The sequence below is a fragment of the Panicum hallii genome, chromosome 8 (assembly GCF_002211085.1).
Source record: "Panicum hallii strain FIL2 chromosome 8, PHallii_v3.1, whole genome shotgun sequence".
In the NCBI taxonomy this organism is placed as follows: domain Eukaryota; kingdom Viridiplantae; phylum Streptophyta; class Magnoliopsida; order Poales; family Poaceae; genus Panicum; species Panicum hallii.
In genome coordinates this window covers 9,736,691-9,751,753 of record NC_038049.1, presented here as the reverse complement: position 1 = coordinate 9,751,753, position 15,063 = coordinate 9,736,691, and the positions used below count along the sequence as shown (strand labels likewise).

Genomic DNA, 15,063 nt, shown 5'->3' with positions numbered 1-15,063 from the left:
GTTCTCAGTAGTTCTCAATTAATATTGATTAATTCTTATGCAATTTGGGTTATGGTAAATCATCCACTTGTAGTAATTAGCTTTAATAAAATTTGCCAAGATTAAAAGCTAATGCAGTTGAGTCAGCTAACCTTAGAGCCTCATGCTCGTGTTATACTTGTTGAGTACTAGTTTTGTACTCACACTTGCCTCTCTACTCTTCTGTTCTATTTTGGATATGTTCGACTGCTGCTCAGTGCCCGGCAACGTGGAGGACTACGTCAGCGGCTTCGACGACTTCTAGGCGTTTGTCTCCCAGTCGACGTCCCTGTGGCGCCCAGCTCTTCATATATTCATTTTACGCTTCCGCATTCCTTGAGCTGATTCTTGATTCAGTTGTAATAAAGATATTCATTTATTAATTTATACGCTTTTATTCGTGACATGTGTTGTGATATCTTGATAATCTGTTGTATATATGCGTGACTTGATCCTGGCGCATATATGATTGCTCGATTTATGTTCTTATAAATCGGGTGTGACACCACCCCTGTCCAAGGGCTTTCTCCAGGTAATCGGCATGCTGCTCCGATCATGTCCTGCATGGTCGGAGCAGCGTCGCGTTTATCTGTTTATCCTTGTGTTGCTCGTACTGAAGCATTTTTGATGGCGAGTAGCACTAGTTATCTTAAACGATTATGATGTTGCAATGATTCTGAGTAATAAATCTATGCTTTGCTTGCTGCTTGTAATCGTTTAGCTGTCCTTGTGTTCGATCTCGGGCGCAGGGGCAGCGCCTTGCTCTGTTATTTCTTAGTAGATCTAATCTGTTATGGTAGTTCTTTATCTTATGAAGAATTAGTTTAATATCTGTATGATTAGGCCCTTCAAACGGGTTAAATGTTCCTGCATGTTTGATGCTTTATGATAACCTAACGAGGGATTGTTCCGGGAATCGACTTGTTAGTTGGTTTTTAGGCCTCTTTTTTGGGTTAGCGTATGGTAATCTTTCATGTACGTTAGGCTTAACCACGCGTAGGATGTTCCGGTTATACAGTGAAAGCTTTTACCGTCGAAGATTGAATTAGCTTAGTAATTGCAGAGCATGTTTCTATGTTTTCCATCGGATTTGTGCAAATGATCATATGTTTAGTAGATCCGATCTGTTAAGCGTGGCAATCGGCTTTTCCTAGCCGATTCTGATAAGTACCCGAAGGTTCGACTTGTTGCCGAAATAGGTCCGACCTAGTACAATGACTCCATCGGCTTCTTTAGCTGATCCTGGGAGTCGTTGTAAGAGCCGATCACGGCTCGGACTAATGTTTAACGTGTCTGTGCATGCAGGAAGATAGCTAATAAACGACTTCTACACCTTCCTGATCAGGTATAGGTCAGGTGGCACGCCTAGCACTTCACCAAGCCAGGGCGTGTGCCGGACTCTTGGGCCGTTGATCGAGGGACCGGGGCCCACCAGCAGTCCCGGAAGCCTCTCAGCTCCTCGTGTTGCCTGTCGCTACTCGCCGGTGGGTTTTGACCGATAACAGGTAGTACGATAACATGCTCAAAACCGAGGTCATCCACGGATGGTCCTTAACCGATTCAAGCGGACTAGCCTATGAGACTCCTTTCTCGAGGCCCTACATTCCGCCCAAACCACGAAACCCTTTCTTTTCCAACTAGACCGATACAAACTTTCAACATTCCAAACCCGGACAACCACGAGCAAGGAAAAAAGTTGTGAAATGTGCAAGTGATCCTATTCCCAACAATTTCCTTCCAAGTTACGGATCAATTCTAATATGGCTAAGCATTTATTCAATTATTTAGTTACTAACTATAAGTATCCAGACATGGGTATATAAAAGCAAGGCAGGTCAATGTATAAAAATAGGATCGAAGATGCAATAGACAATATTTAGCATAAACATATATACCCGAGTGAGATAACTAAATCCAAATCAAGTTAAATGGGTCAAGGAATCATGCTTAGCTGCTTGCCTTGGTCATCTTCCGGCTCGACAACAAATTCAACTCCCGGCTCGATTTCGACGATCTCGGCGGGCTCAACGGGCTCGTCCTCCCGCGTTTCGGTCACTATAATGCATGAATGACATGTATGCATTAGCATGATGTTGATGGTATGAAAATGATATGATGAAATGAAGATTGAGCATCACAGTAAATAAAGAAACACACGAACGCTAGACAAAGGGGCTCGCCGATTATGTTCGCAAACATTAGGACCAAAACGAGGATTGCTCAAAACAATTTATATAGCAAGCATAAATCAAGAGTTAATGTTTTCATATAGAGGACATTACAAGGAACTCGTGGGAGTCGGATTTCCAACAAAATTATTTTATTAGAATTATTTATGAAATCCACAAATTTTAGCTACTTTAAACAAGTTAAATCTTAAAAGGTATGTTAAACATTTCCAGAAATTCTCAGGAAATTAACAGGGAAACTAAACATGAATACAAAGCTAACAGAAGTAGTTTGGACATTTTATCGCCTTTCAAACAAAAGTTATAAAGTAAACAAACTTGCAGGCAGAAAATCATTTAACACACCAAAATCCTATTAAACAGCATAAATTCATTTGCACAAGTGGTACCCCTAGATAGAACATTTCACCAAGATTCCAACAAGATTTAATTTGACATTTATAGAGCATCCCAACATTTATCAAGCAATTTATTCACTTTGGCAAAAATAAATCATAACAAAGTGTACAGGACATTAACGTGCACAACAACAATTTTGCTAAACAGAGTTATCAGCTAGGAATCAAACAAATCAAGTTTCACAATTTTTGGAAGCCTACACAAATTATTATGCAATTTACAAGTTCACAGCCTAATAAAACAAAAACTAAAAAAAATCCCTGAAAATAGCTAAGGTCACCCGGATCTGGCGCTCCCAGGCGCCGACATGTGGGCCCAGGAGGCCAGACCGGCCCAGGCCGAGTCAAGGCCGGCCGCTGGCCTTGACTCGTCGCGAGGTGTGGCCAGAGTACGCCCACGACGCGGCCCTCGCGCGCAAACGCGCACGTGCGATGCGACGTGGTGGGGGTGCTCACCCGCGGCACAGACGGGTGGCATAGGGCGGTGGGTGGCGGCGCAACGGAGAGCGGTGGCGGCGGACGGGGGCGAGCATCGGGAAATGGCTACGAGGGAGGAGGGAGGCGGTTGAGGGCTGGGGCTGAGCGAGGAGGTGCAGGGGGTGCTACACGCCCATGGGATTGGGTGGAGGTTCGCCAATGGTGACGAATCGTGGCGGCGGGTGGCGGGGTCGGGCGGTGCTAGGGTTTCGCGGGGAGGTAAAAGAAATGCGCCCGAGAGAGAGAGAGGAGGGGAAGAAGGGCGGGTGCCGTGGTGGCGTCGCCCCGCGGCCACGCTGGCCCAGCCAGCGGACGACGGCATGGTGACGCCGCCATGGTTGGCCAACAGGCGATGCCGAGACCCGTCACGGCGGGGGGATAGGGGCTGACGAGTGGGCCCGGGTGAGTGAAGGAAAAAGAAAAACGATAATTCAAATTCTAAATTCAAAATCTTGTACTTCCCGGGCTCCAAAAATTTACTGGAGCAAGATTAAATCACCAAGAACACAATGCCACAACAAAAACTGAAAAAGCTATTAAGGATGGCTCACAAAAATTCGAGCAAAACTGCAGTTTTCAAATTTTCCAAGAATTTTATGGCTCGGGTTAAACATCAAAAAATTTTGTAAAAATATTCAAAATTCACCATTTGAATCTAGTATTTGAATAAAATTTTTGGAAGCATAGTTACTTAGCAAAATTTAAACTTTCTTCACAACCCTCTCTTAATCAAGGCAAGAATTTCAATTAACTAAAACAATCACATGCGCATGATGCTCCATTATGCTTGTATGATGCTCATGATGATGTTGTTAAATTTTTCTTATCATGTTCATTAGTTTTGGGTCGTCACATCCTCACTCTGCCGCTGCCGCTGGACCCTGCTTCACCCTTCTTGCGCGTGCAACTGTGAGCCCTGGAGCTCATGTACATGACGCCGCTCCGCCCAGCTTCGCTTGATGCGCGCCACGCGCCCCAGCCGGCACAAACGCCGAAGATCGCCACAGCATGTCGCATCCATGCTGTGCTGTCAGACCCGGGAGTACGGGACTGTGTACATAACATAGTTCATACAGGAATAGGGGATATGACCTGTCCTATACCTTATCTATGTTGTACTCTACTCGCATGCGAAGTAGGACTAGCCGATACAGAAGGAAGCTACTCGAGTTGTACTCGAGTACAGTTCCTAGGCTAGTGTCGGACTAGGATTCATGTAACCCTGTCCTCCCGGATATATAAGGGCGGGTAGGGACCCCCTCAAAACATCAATCAACACCCAAGGCAATACAAACCACCAAACAGGACATAGGGTATTACGCACATCGCTGCCCGAACCTGTCTAAACCTTGTGTTGCTAGCACCTTCGAGTTCCTGATCTTGGCATCACCCTACCTAAAACTTACCACCTCGGGTATACCCCTCGGTGGGCAGGCGGTAAAACACCGACAGCTGGCGCACCAGGTAGGGGTGCACATCGAAGATCCACCGGCGCACTCGATGGCATCGTTCAAGTTCACCAGTGCTGTGCCCCCTCAGGGCACGACGTTCGTTTTCGGCTCGTGGGTTTGCGTCGTAGATGGTGCGGGCAATTTTCGTCGATTCATCATCGACATGAAGCTGAAAACTCTTGTAGCGAGTTTTCATAGCGACCTCGACGAGTTCATCGACAATCTCAACAACTTGCCGACCCATGGTTCCGCCAGGAAGACCGTGAAGGAGTCCGTTGTCAATGCGACTCCGCCCAGCGCTGACAACAACCTCCCTCGGATCGCACCCGCTCCAATCTGAGGCCTTGTGTAACCGATCACGACTCGGTCTACGCAATTCGGCCGCTGAACATCAAGAGGCCAACAACTCCGAGTCCCTCTCTGCATTGGAAAAGGATTTGGACTACCTACTCTGAATCAGAAAGCCCGAAGCCACCGCACATCGAGTGGCTGCGGGTTGTCTTGGTGATAACGGTCTGATGATCACCTCCACTCCAGAGGTCCGTTTCGTGTATTGGAAGGGCATGAAACCCTCTGATCTACTCGAGGATGAAGACCGACTTGTGGCACACCTTGAGCCCTTGCCTTTTCAGGAGGGCAGGCCATTAACCACCGTGGCAGAGGAGTCGACCGAGCTAGTCGAAGCGAGCTCTGATGAGCTCATATCACGCCAGGTGCTCATGGCGAAGGAGGGCGAGGATGATGGCATCGCACCCAATGACACACTTGACATGATATCCGAAGATGAGGCCACAGCCAATGCCGGCAACGAAAATGACGCCAATCGTGAGGCACGGAGGGCCAGGAACAGAGCCCGCGTAGTCCGGTGAAGGAGGGTCAACAAGCGCATGCGATCTATGCATCGTGAGCTAGACACCGAATTCGCCGCCGTCAGCGAGCGGGGCTTCAGAACTCCCATGGCCAACATCACCAGGGTAACCGCTATACTCGAGCGCAGTAACGATCCAAACCTGCGTCAAGCACTTCTCTACGCGCAGAGGGCGTGGATTCAGCTCGATCAACAAAACCCCACGTCCACCATCAGAGAAGAACACGTGGGCGAAAGCCGCAGCCAGGCTCATAGTCGAACGGCAGGCGGCTACCCTCAACCTCAGCACACCAATAACAACAACAACGCTCGCGGGAGTCAAGCTACTAGCAGGAGGCAGCAGCCACCACCAGGAGGCAACCCGCGACAGGCCAATCATTGGAATCCTCCTGAAGACCTGTGCCAGAAAATCAATGAAGGACGCGATGTGTGATCCATAATTGGTTCCAGGCGCAGAGAGCAGGAAGTAGCCGAGACAGAGGGTACCGACTGCAGCAATAATTTTCCAGCGTTCAATGCACGGTTCAGCAGTTACAAGAGCCAGTGGGACTACTCGGGTCCAGCCCGAAAGTGCAAGCCAGACGACCTCATCGTGGCTGTGGATCATCCTTCACGAGGCAGGAAGACAACGACGTGGGAGGAGTTCAAAAAGCTCCTGCAGAAGAAATGCCCATGGCATCCAGGTGCCAATCATACGGCAATTGATTGCTACCACCTTCGGAGGACATTCAGGAATCCTGTGGTGGCAAGAAGAACAAGCCAGCGGACAAAGAACCCGAAGAGGATGACCAAGGGGACAAATTGCACAACGCGAAGTTCCAGGATGCCTCGAAAACTGTCAACATCATCTTCGAGGGAGATGAGGACTTCAATTCCAGGTGGGAACAAAAACTGCTCCTCTGAGAGATCATGTCTGTCGAGCCGGCGGTACCACGACCACTTCGTTGGTCGGAGGTCCCCATCTCGTTCTCATGCGATGATCAGTGGACAAGCTTCTTGGAGCCAGGCAAGTTCCCCTGGTCTTAGACCCGGTGGTGGCAGAAGTCAAGCTCACCAGAGTACTCATCGACGGTGGAAGTGGTCTCAACCTCATCTTCGCCAGCACTTTGAGAAAGATGGGTTTGGACTTAACGGACATGCTCATTCCAAGCAAGTCTCCTTTCTACGGCATTATCCCAGGTAATGCAGCGCACCCACTTGGCACGGTGGTTCTTCCAGTCACCTTCGGCACGAGGGAAAACTACCGCATCGAGTTCATCAAATTTGAAGTTGCCAACTTTGAATCTTCTTATCATGCCATACTGGGCAGACCGGCACTGGCCAAATTCATGGCAGTGCCGCATTATGTTTATTTGCTTCTCAAGATGCCAGGATGAAGCGGGGTACTCACTCTCCGGGGTGACTTGAAGAAGTCGTATGACTGCAACCAGGAGGCCATCCAATATGCTTTGACTACACGTGTGCCAGATGCTTCAGGAGAAGTACTCGCGGCCACGCAACAGCTCTCCCAAGCCGAGCTGGAAATCCCTATGAGGAAGGCCAGGACTTCGCAAATTCTTGGAACATTCAGAAACTGCGCAAGTTCTACCCATAAGAAGACGTGCAGGGATAGCTGTTCTTCGAGCGCCTAGGCGGTTTTCTTCCGATTCAATTTGGAGGCTATGTGCCACAGAATCTAGAATGTAAACTTTCTGTTAAATACGGAGGCTATAGCCACATTCATGTTTTATATGAATCGACTTCTTGCCATGAGCTTTGACGGTCGTTAAATACGGAGGCTACAGCCACGTTCATGTTTTATATGAATCAACTTCTTGCCATGAGCATGACAATCGTTGCGATGATGATCGCGTTTTTTCCTAACAGGTTAGATCCGCTCGATCAGATTCTATCTAACTTGTTGGACGGGCTCACATGAGGAGCTATATTGACTACGCCAGAGTCGCTGCACTCGGGGTAGTTTCGACTTCTTGCCATGAGCATGACAGTTGTTGCGATGATGATCGCATTTTTTCCTAATAGGTTAGATCCGCTCGATCGGATTCTATCTAACTTGTTGGACAAGCTCACATGAGGAGCTATATCGACTACGCCCAGTGTCGCTGCACTCGGGGGTAGTTTCGACTTGCCATGAGCATGACAGTCGTTGCGATGATGATCACTTCTTCCTAACAGGTTGGATCCGCTCGATCGGATTTTATCTAACTTGTTGGACGGGCTCACATGAGGAGCTATATCGACTACACCAAGAGTCGTTTTACTTGGGGTAGTTTCGACTTCTTGCCATAGGCATGACAGTCGTTGCGATGATGATCACATTTTTTTCCTAACAGGTTAGATCCGCTCGATCGGATTCTATCTAACTTGTTGGACGGGCTCACATGAGGAGCTATATCGACTACTCCCAGAGTCACTGCACTCAGGGTAGTTTTGACTTCTTCCATGAGCATGACAGTCGTTGCGATGATGATCGCGTTTTTCCTAACAGGTTAGATCCGCTCAATCAGATTATATCTAACTTGTTGGACGGGCTCGCATGAGGAGCTATTTCGACTACGCCCAGAGTCGTTGCACTCAGGGTAGTTTCGACTTCTTGCCGTAGGCACAACAATCATGCGACGATGCTCGCGTTCTTTCCTAACTGGTTAGATCCGCTCGATCGGGTTATATCTAACTTGTTGGCTGGGTTCCTATGAGTAGCTACTTTGACTACTTCCAGGTTTGTTGCACCCGGGGTGGTGTCTACTACTTAGCCTATGAACATGGATGACAATCCAGAAGTTACAAGGCAAATACAAGTAGAGACGTCAATGACAGATATATTACAAGGAGAAGAGTACTTGTTTTTACATCTCAATCCTGTATTGCACTTTCTACCATTTTTTCAGCTACAGGCTGGGCTTCTAGGAGGTACTCGCTGAACTGCTCTTCGGAGCAGTCTGCAGCTGCACCCTATGTGAATACCTCTAGTAGAGCCTGAGGCCAAAAGGACTTTACAAAATTAAGCGCGTGGCTAACACATGTGGTGGGGGCTTCGGCAATGAAACTGAGGACCTTCTGCGGTGCTCCGAGGAGTCGCTCCAGCAGGGATCGCCCGTCTGTTTTGCCACCTTCCTGCAGATCCACCATGTCAATAAGCTGTTGGGCGGCCCCTCAGGTCCTCCAACTCTTTCTGGCGCTGCTCCTTTTCCTCGCCCAGCGTCTTGATCTGCTGAAGGCAGTCGACGAACTGTTGTTCCATGTCGGCGATCACCTTCTGCGGCCTCTCGACGTCATTTGTATGGTGATACAGCATATTCTTGTGGCAGAACCAACCTGAATTACACTGGCTCAAGTGCGCTGATCCTTTCTCAGAAGGCAATAAGGACTCAACCGCACTTCAAACGGTGTAACCCTGTGATCTGTCAGGTAAAGTCCCGATAAAACCACCTAACTCAGGATCAAAACAAGGTACCTCGCATGAAGGCGAGTCCAGATATACAAACACCAACTATTTTTACATTACAGGTATAATATTACGGTGGTATTCAACCATATTATAAAGACTTAACTAGTTTGAATTTATACAAGACTTTTCCAACGTTATAGTATCTGCAGTGGAAAACAAACGCGACACTACAGACATTGCACAACGGATGTTTGAGCTAAGCCTATGCTCAACATTACTCGGAGGAACCTGTGTTGGCCGGGGTGGATCCCACTCCACGGACCAACCATCGGGAAGAGCATAGGGCCATGGCACGGGTAGAGTAGAGTCCTTAGGGGGATTACCTGGAACAAAAATCACATTGCAAGGCTGAGTATTCTAATACTCAGCAAGGCTTACCCGTTTCATGGTATACTTAGCCATGTAACTAGACTATGAAGGCTTGTAATGGTTCTAGGTTTAATTTCAGCTGAAAAGCAACAAAGAGTAGATCCTTAATTGCGACTTTTAGCTTTCAGGTTCTAGTTGATTATCCATTCTAGGTAAGCAACTATAACTATTCAAGCATGGTAGAATCCTTTAAACAAACATCATCTTTGACCATCATAAGGTTGCTCTTGTTACTGTATGTGGCAAAGGGATCAAGCAGTCTCAATCTCCGTGAGAAATGGACAATTCTGAATCGAATTTCACAACCTCGCAAGGGTAAACCTAATTCACACGCTTGGAACATCCAATGATTGATGTTTGCCTTTCATTCTGACTCATGGATCAGGGCCACCACAAGCGACTGTAGGACCATACGCACATCCAATGTGCAGGACATATGTCTGTAGCGCAACTACATGAACATACTCCTGTCCGCCTGTGCGAAACATACTCCTACAGTGTGCGTGACTGTAGGATGTACTCTCATCCGCTGCGGAACGTATTCCCGCACGTTGGTGCGTGTGCGAAAAACCAAATTACGAGTGGTGGGAGGTATGTCCACTCCTCGGGCCGATCGGTTACTAGGCTTACCGCTTACCATATTTCGCGGCATGTGGCTAGTACTTTCAAACGCTTAACCACCGCTACCACACACTGTGACCTTTGCAACTTTTATCAACACAGACGAGGTTTTTACCAAGGTCATGAATCGCAATCACAACCCCGTTCGTCATCCTTGTAGTGGTTGCAGGAATGTAAATATTGCAACTCCTATAAAGCTCACGAGTGACAGGCAATCACTCAACTTCTACCTGTGCTATTAGCTTAGCAGCTAGTCGGACTCAAGTTCTAGTATTCAATACATAGGTTTCTAGGAATATGCAACTAGGGTTTCAAACACAATTCCTAGAAACTTAAATGCACAAGTAGATATACATGAATATATAGATTGCAGTGCAATAAAAATAGCGGTTTATGTCTAGGGCTTGCCTTCGTTGGTGGGGCTGGGGTCAGAGATGTCAATACTAAAATTTTCCGAACCGGGGTTCGGGGCTTCAGTTATATCTCCGATGATATTCCCAGTGTCTTCAGAATTATCCCCTTCTGGTTCCGGGATCAGCTGGTAGTCTCCGTCAGCGAGAGTTGTCGAGTCTATATGATATGCAAATATTACAGTTACGGAAATGCATATGTTTTATTTCATTTCACGATAAAGTTGCAATCCAATAATTCAATAGTCAAAGAATCACAAAGCAAGGACTTGAATTCTAAGGTTTCTAATCTACTTCTTGTAAATTAACTTATGGTAACAAGTTTGATTTTTATTTTGAAATCCACAAAGGCCATGGCCTTCAATTTTAGTGGGTAAGCTTACTTCTAACAGATAAGCTTACTATGAATTTTCATAATTTTCTGAAAATAGAAACTAAAGCATTTGAATTAAGTTCAAATTTTAAATTTAAATTCAAATTTTAGACAAAGCAGTGCTATAATTTCTTGAAAAATTTACTATGAACTACTCAATTACAAATAATCCTATGTTAAAAAGATCTAAGTATGAAAACCTTGGTAACATGCTTGAATAAATTTAAACCATTCCAAGCTTGATTTGCATAAGTTTAATTTAGTTTAAGCTAGGGTTCAGTATTGTAAGAGAATTTTGCACATAAGCTCACTCATACCATAAACAGACTACCCACCAAAAATCACAAGTAATAGAGCTAGCATGCAAAAGTTACACATAAGATATCCTTCTTGTTAAACTTTAAAATAGTTCAAAAAGCATTTGGTTTCAAACCAGACTCTAATAACCAAAGTTGTAGAATTTACTTCAAGGATTCAAACAAAGCTGGTTTGATATTTTTCTGAATTCCTACAAATTTCTACAAAATTTTAAAGATCACTGATTTTGAATTTAGGGGAGGGACTGGAATCTTGCACCCAGGCCCTCAGAAAGAATTGAATCAAAGCAATTGGGTCCTTGGCTCATCGGGGAAGAGAAGCCGAGGTGCGCCGGCCAAATTCCGGCGATGGTGGTTGCCGGCGGCGAGGGGGAGCTGACCAGGAAGGTTCAGGGGACTAGGGCGAACCTTGCTGGGGGTGATGTGCAAGTCGAAGCTGACCGGAGGGGGTAGAACGGCGGCGACCCGAAATGGCGGCTGTAGAGCTTGATCACGGCGGTGGTGTTCCGGCGTGACGGCTCACCGGCGGTGGATCGGAGGTAGGGGAAAAGCTTCAGGGGGTCAAGGCGGTCCTCCCAAGTTACTTGTCGGGAGCTAAGATAGCTGGAAGAGCAGGTCCCCACGGTGACCCGGAACGATAGCGAGGGGAGGAGCTCGTCGGCGAGGTAGATGCGGTTCTTAAGGGTGGCGATGGAGGGGCTGGTGAGCTTCATAGGATCACGGCGAAGCTACTGGAGGTGACAGGTGGCTTGAGAAGGGGCGGAGCGAGCTGACGATGGCGCGGTGGTTGGCGGCAGAAGGTGAGCGCGGCAGTGATCCAGTGGAGAAGAAGTCGAGAAAAGCAAACGACGGACGTGTGAGTAGATATAAGTAGTCGAAGGGGAGCTCCTGGTCATACTGTGGGATTAAGAAGAGGCACGGCAAGCGGTAGCTGCTGCTGGCAGTCGACGGCGTGGCATGGTGGCCGGGCGGAGCTCGGGCAGAGACCGGGCGGCGTGGCGCGCGCGGAAGAAGGCTAGAGGGGAGGAGCTAGAGCGGCGGCCGGCCTGGAGGTGACGCATGGGAGCTACCAGAGCAGGAGGTGCCACCGGCAGGACTGCAGTGACGGTGAGCAGCGGCGGTCTGCGGCGGCAGAGAGGGAGCAACTCGGGCGGATGGCAGAGCGTCGTGGCGTGCTCGGGGAGGGCCAGTAGGAGGGAGGTGAGGCGGTGGGCGAGCTCGAGGGCGACACGTGGAGCGGCGCTGGAGGAGTAGTTGGCCTCGGGCGGCGCGGCAACGGTAGCTGGCGGCGGCACTGTCGCACAGGCAGAGGAGGGGGACAGAGGAAGAAGAACGGGGGGGGGGGGGGCCAGGGACAGTTGTGAGATTTCAAAAACTCTAGGGACCTCACTGTAAAGCTAGGTTTTCTCACTGTTTTATACTTCAAATGAGAAAATGGTCAAAATAAAGGTTGTAGAATTTTTCAAACCCTACAACTTCTATTTAGGGTTCAACTTCAAAAGCTCAAGGGATGGAGTTTTATTTTAAAACTTTAGACTCAATTCAAACTTTTCAAAGTTTTTGTCCTTAGTTAGGTAAATTCCATATACTTTTGGACTGAATTGCAAGTTTAGGTAATGTAATGATGACTATCACTTTTACACTTTGAACCCTAGTCAAAATTGGAAGTTAAATGTGTAATTCAAATATTTTGCCTGAAGGACTCCTACTTTTGAAAAATTACACATAAGTCCTTATATTCACTCAATTTCACTCAATTCCATTACACACATTATACACATTACACATTTTTTTCCTAGTGTGTTACAATTTTGACACCTAGGGTGTCACAATTCTTCATGTCAGTAAGCAACTCTTCTTTATATGTTAAGATTTTCCTAAGCTCTGCGGTGAAGACAGTTTTCGGAACTCAAGATAAATTGCTAAGAGAAAGTACTCGAGTGAAGAAAGGGCTTGCCTTGGTGCGCCCTTTTCTGCTCTTTGAGCTGTTCTTGGAGCTCTGAGTTGGACTTCTCAAGGTTGCGGAGATCGTTCTTGAGGAGCCATGTTTCTCGCGTCCGCTCCAGCTTCAGCTTATCGAGCTCTCTCTGAAGATACATGTTCTTCTTATGCTCTTCTGATATGCATTGATCCTTTGCTCGCAGTTCCTGGAGGCCACTCACGACTGCTTTCAGCTTTTCGGATTTTTATTGTAAGAGTTTGGCCACATCCTACATAAGGAGAAAAGACTAAGACAAGCATGCCTTTTGTATCCCGGAGGCAACACAAGGCGCAACTCGACAAAGTATAATGGCAGAAGAGTAATCATGCCTTACCAGGGTAAATTGGTACATCTCCTTGGAGATCTTCTGGAAGTATCACATGTTGTCGACCGTCAGGAGCGGATCATCCACTAGAACTGTGGTGATGATATTCTGGTATCCACTTCCAGACACTAGCAGATCTTCAGGGTTTCTTGAGGTACCCGCAGCTTCTTCAGCTGATGGTTGTGGGGCACCTGCAAGTCAAAACGCATTCAGTACATGAAGTTTGTGGTCTAAGCAGTTGTTGTCGATCGAAATCCACCGGCGAACAATGACAGGCAACACGAGGAGCCGGGAGGCTTCCGGGACGGTTGGTGGGCCCCGGTCCCTCGGTCAACGGCCCAGCGATCTGGCGCACACCCTGGCTTGGAGTTGCTAGGCGTGCCACCTGATCCTGTACCTGATCAGGAAGGTGTGATTCGTGAAATTCCTGTAAGCACAGACACTTGTAAAGATTAGTCCGAGCCGTGATCGGCTCATCACTCCTCCCCGGTATCGGCTGTAAAGAGCCGATTGCATCGGTACCGGATCGGATCTTCGGGACAGATAATATATGTATATAATAAAGAGAAAAAGCTTGCTTTAAAGATATTAATCTAATCCAATCCACGACAACTAAGCCCTCATTACACAATCGGAACATCCTACACGTGATTGAGCCTAACGAATATGCAAAACATCAGAACAAACAACCTAAACAGAGACCCTAAAAGCAGCTAAAGAGCCGATTCCTAGGGAGACCTCTACCCAGGCTGAGATCCGATACTAACATACTGCCGGAACTTTCAACTCGTTTGCAAGGCCTAATCATGCACATATTGAGCTAAATCCCTAATAAATAGAAACTAGCCGTAACAGATCGGATCCATCAATATAAACAAAGCAAGACGCGGTCATTGCATCCATAAACGGATACAATGATCGCGGAGCACGCAAGAACAATGAACAGAGCAAGATCATGATACGAAAATAACATTACTCTATGCGCGCTATGATAACTAATGCTACTCGCCATCTACAAGGCTTCAGAACGAGAAACACATAAAGTAACAAGCAAGAGCAATGCGCCCCCGATCACGCGAAGCGTGATCAGGGGGCTACATGGCACTTACCCAATGAAAAACCCTGGAACAGGGGAGGCGATGCGCCGTGAGTTGTTGATGAATGAATCTCTCTTTCTTGTTTATTCATGGTACATATTTATAGTCCGTAAACTTGCCCTCTTTAACTAACCCTAATCAAACACAACACGAATCCTAACTACCTAAACCTCAGTTTACACGGCCTTACTGTTCCCAAACACTTGTACGGGAACCAACCTGTAATCGCGCCGAAACCTTCTCCTAGGCCCATCTTGCTCCTTGGCCCACTTCTGGCCCGTCCAGAATATGGCGATAACACATGCCCCCTTGGTTTCGGCGATGGTAATTCTGAAATCATTTATTTTAAAACCACCTTGACCCTTCGGCTTCTGATCCGTATATGCCTTTTCGACTTCCAACCGATATGACTGCCCTGTACCAATCTCCTCGGGAACTGTCACGATGCCGATTCACCTTACACCTTTATAAACTTACTCACGACAACTTCCCCAATCATCTTTCTCTCACAGCCATCGCCAATTACGCTTCTCCCCTTCTTCCACCATGGCTTCTTCTTCCTCTGCCTCTTCCACCATTTCTTATGAATCCAAGTCCTCTCGAGAGCCAACCCCAGAGTACGACCCAATCGCCGCTTACGAGGTCCGTGCCCCCCTGCATTGGGACACAGAGGAGTGGGACTTCCGTTACCAGTCAGAGGATGATGAATCCCTGACCGATG

General features: G+C 47.3%; 1 pseudogene; it reads right to left on the bottom strand.

Moving 5' to 3' along the window:
• LOC112903603 overlaps positions 1-11,652 on the bottom strand; it is a 30,760-nt pseudogene extending 19,108 nt beyond the window's left edge.
• Between the last annotated feature and the right edge of the window lie 3,411 nt (positions 11,653-15,063).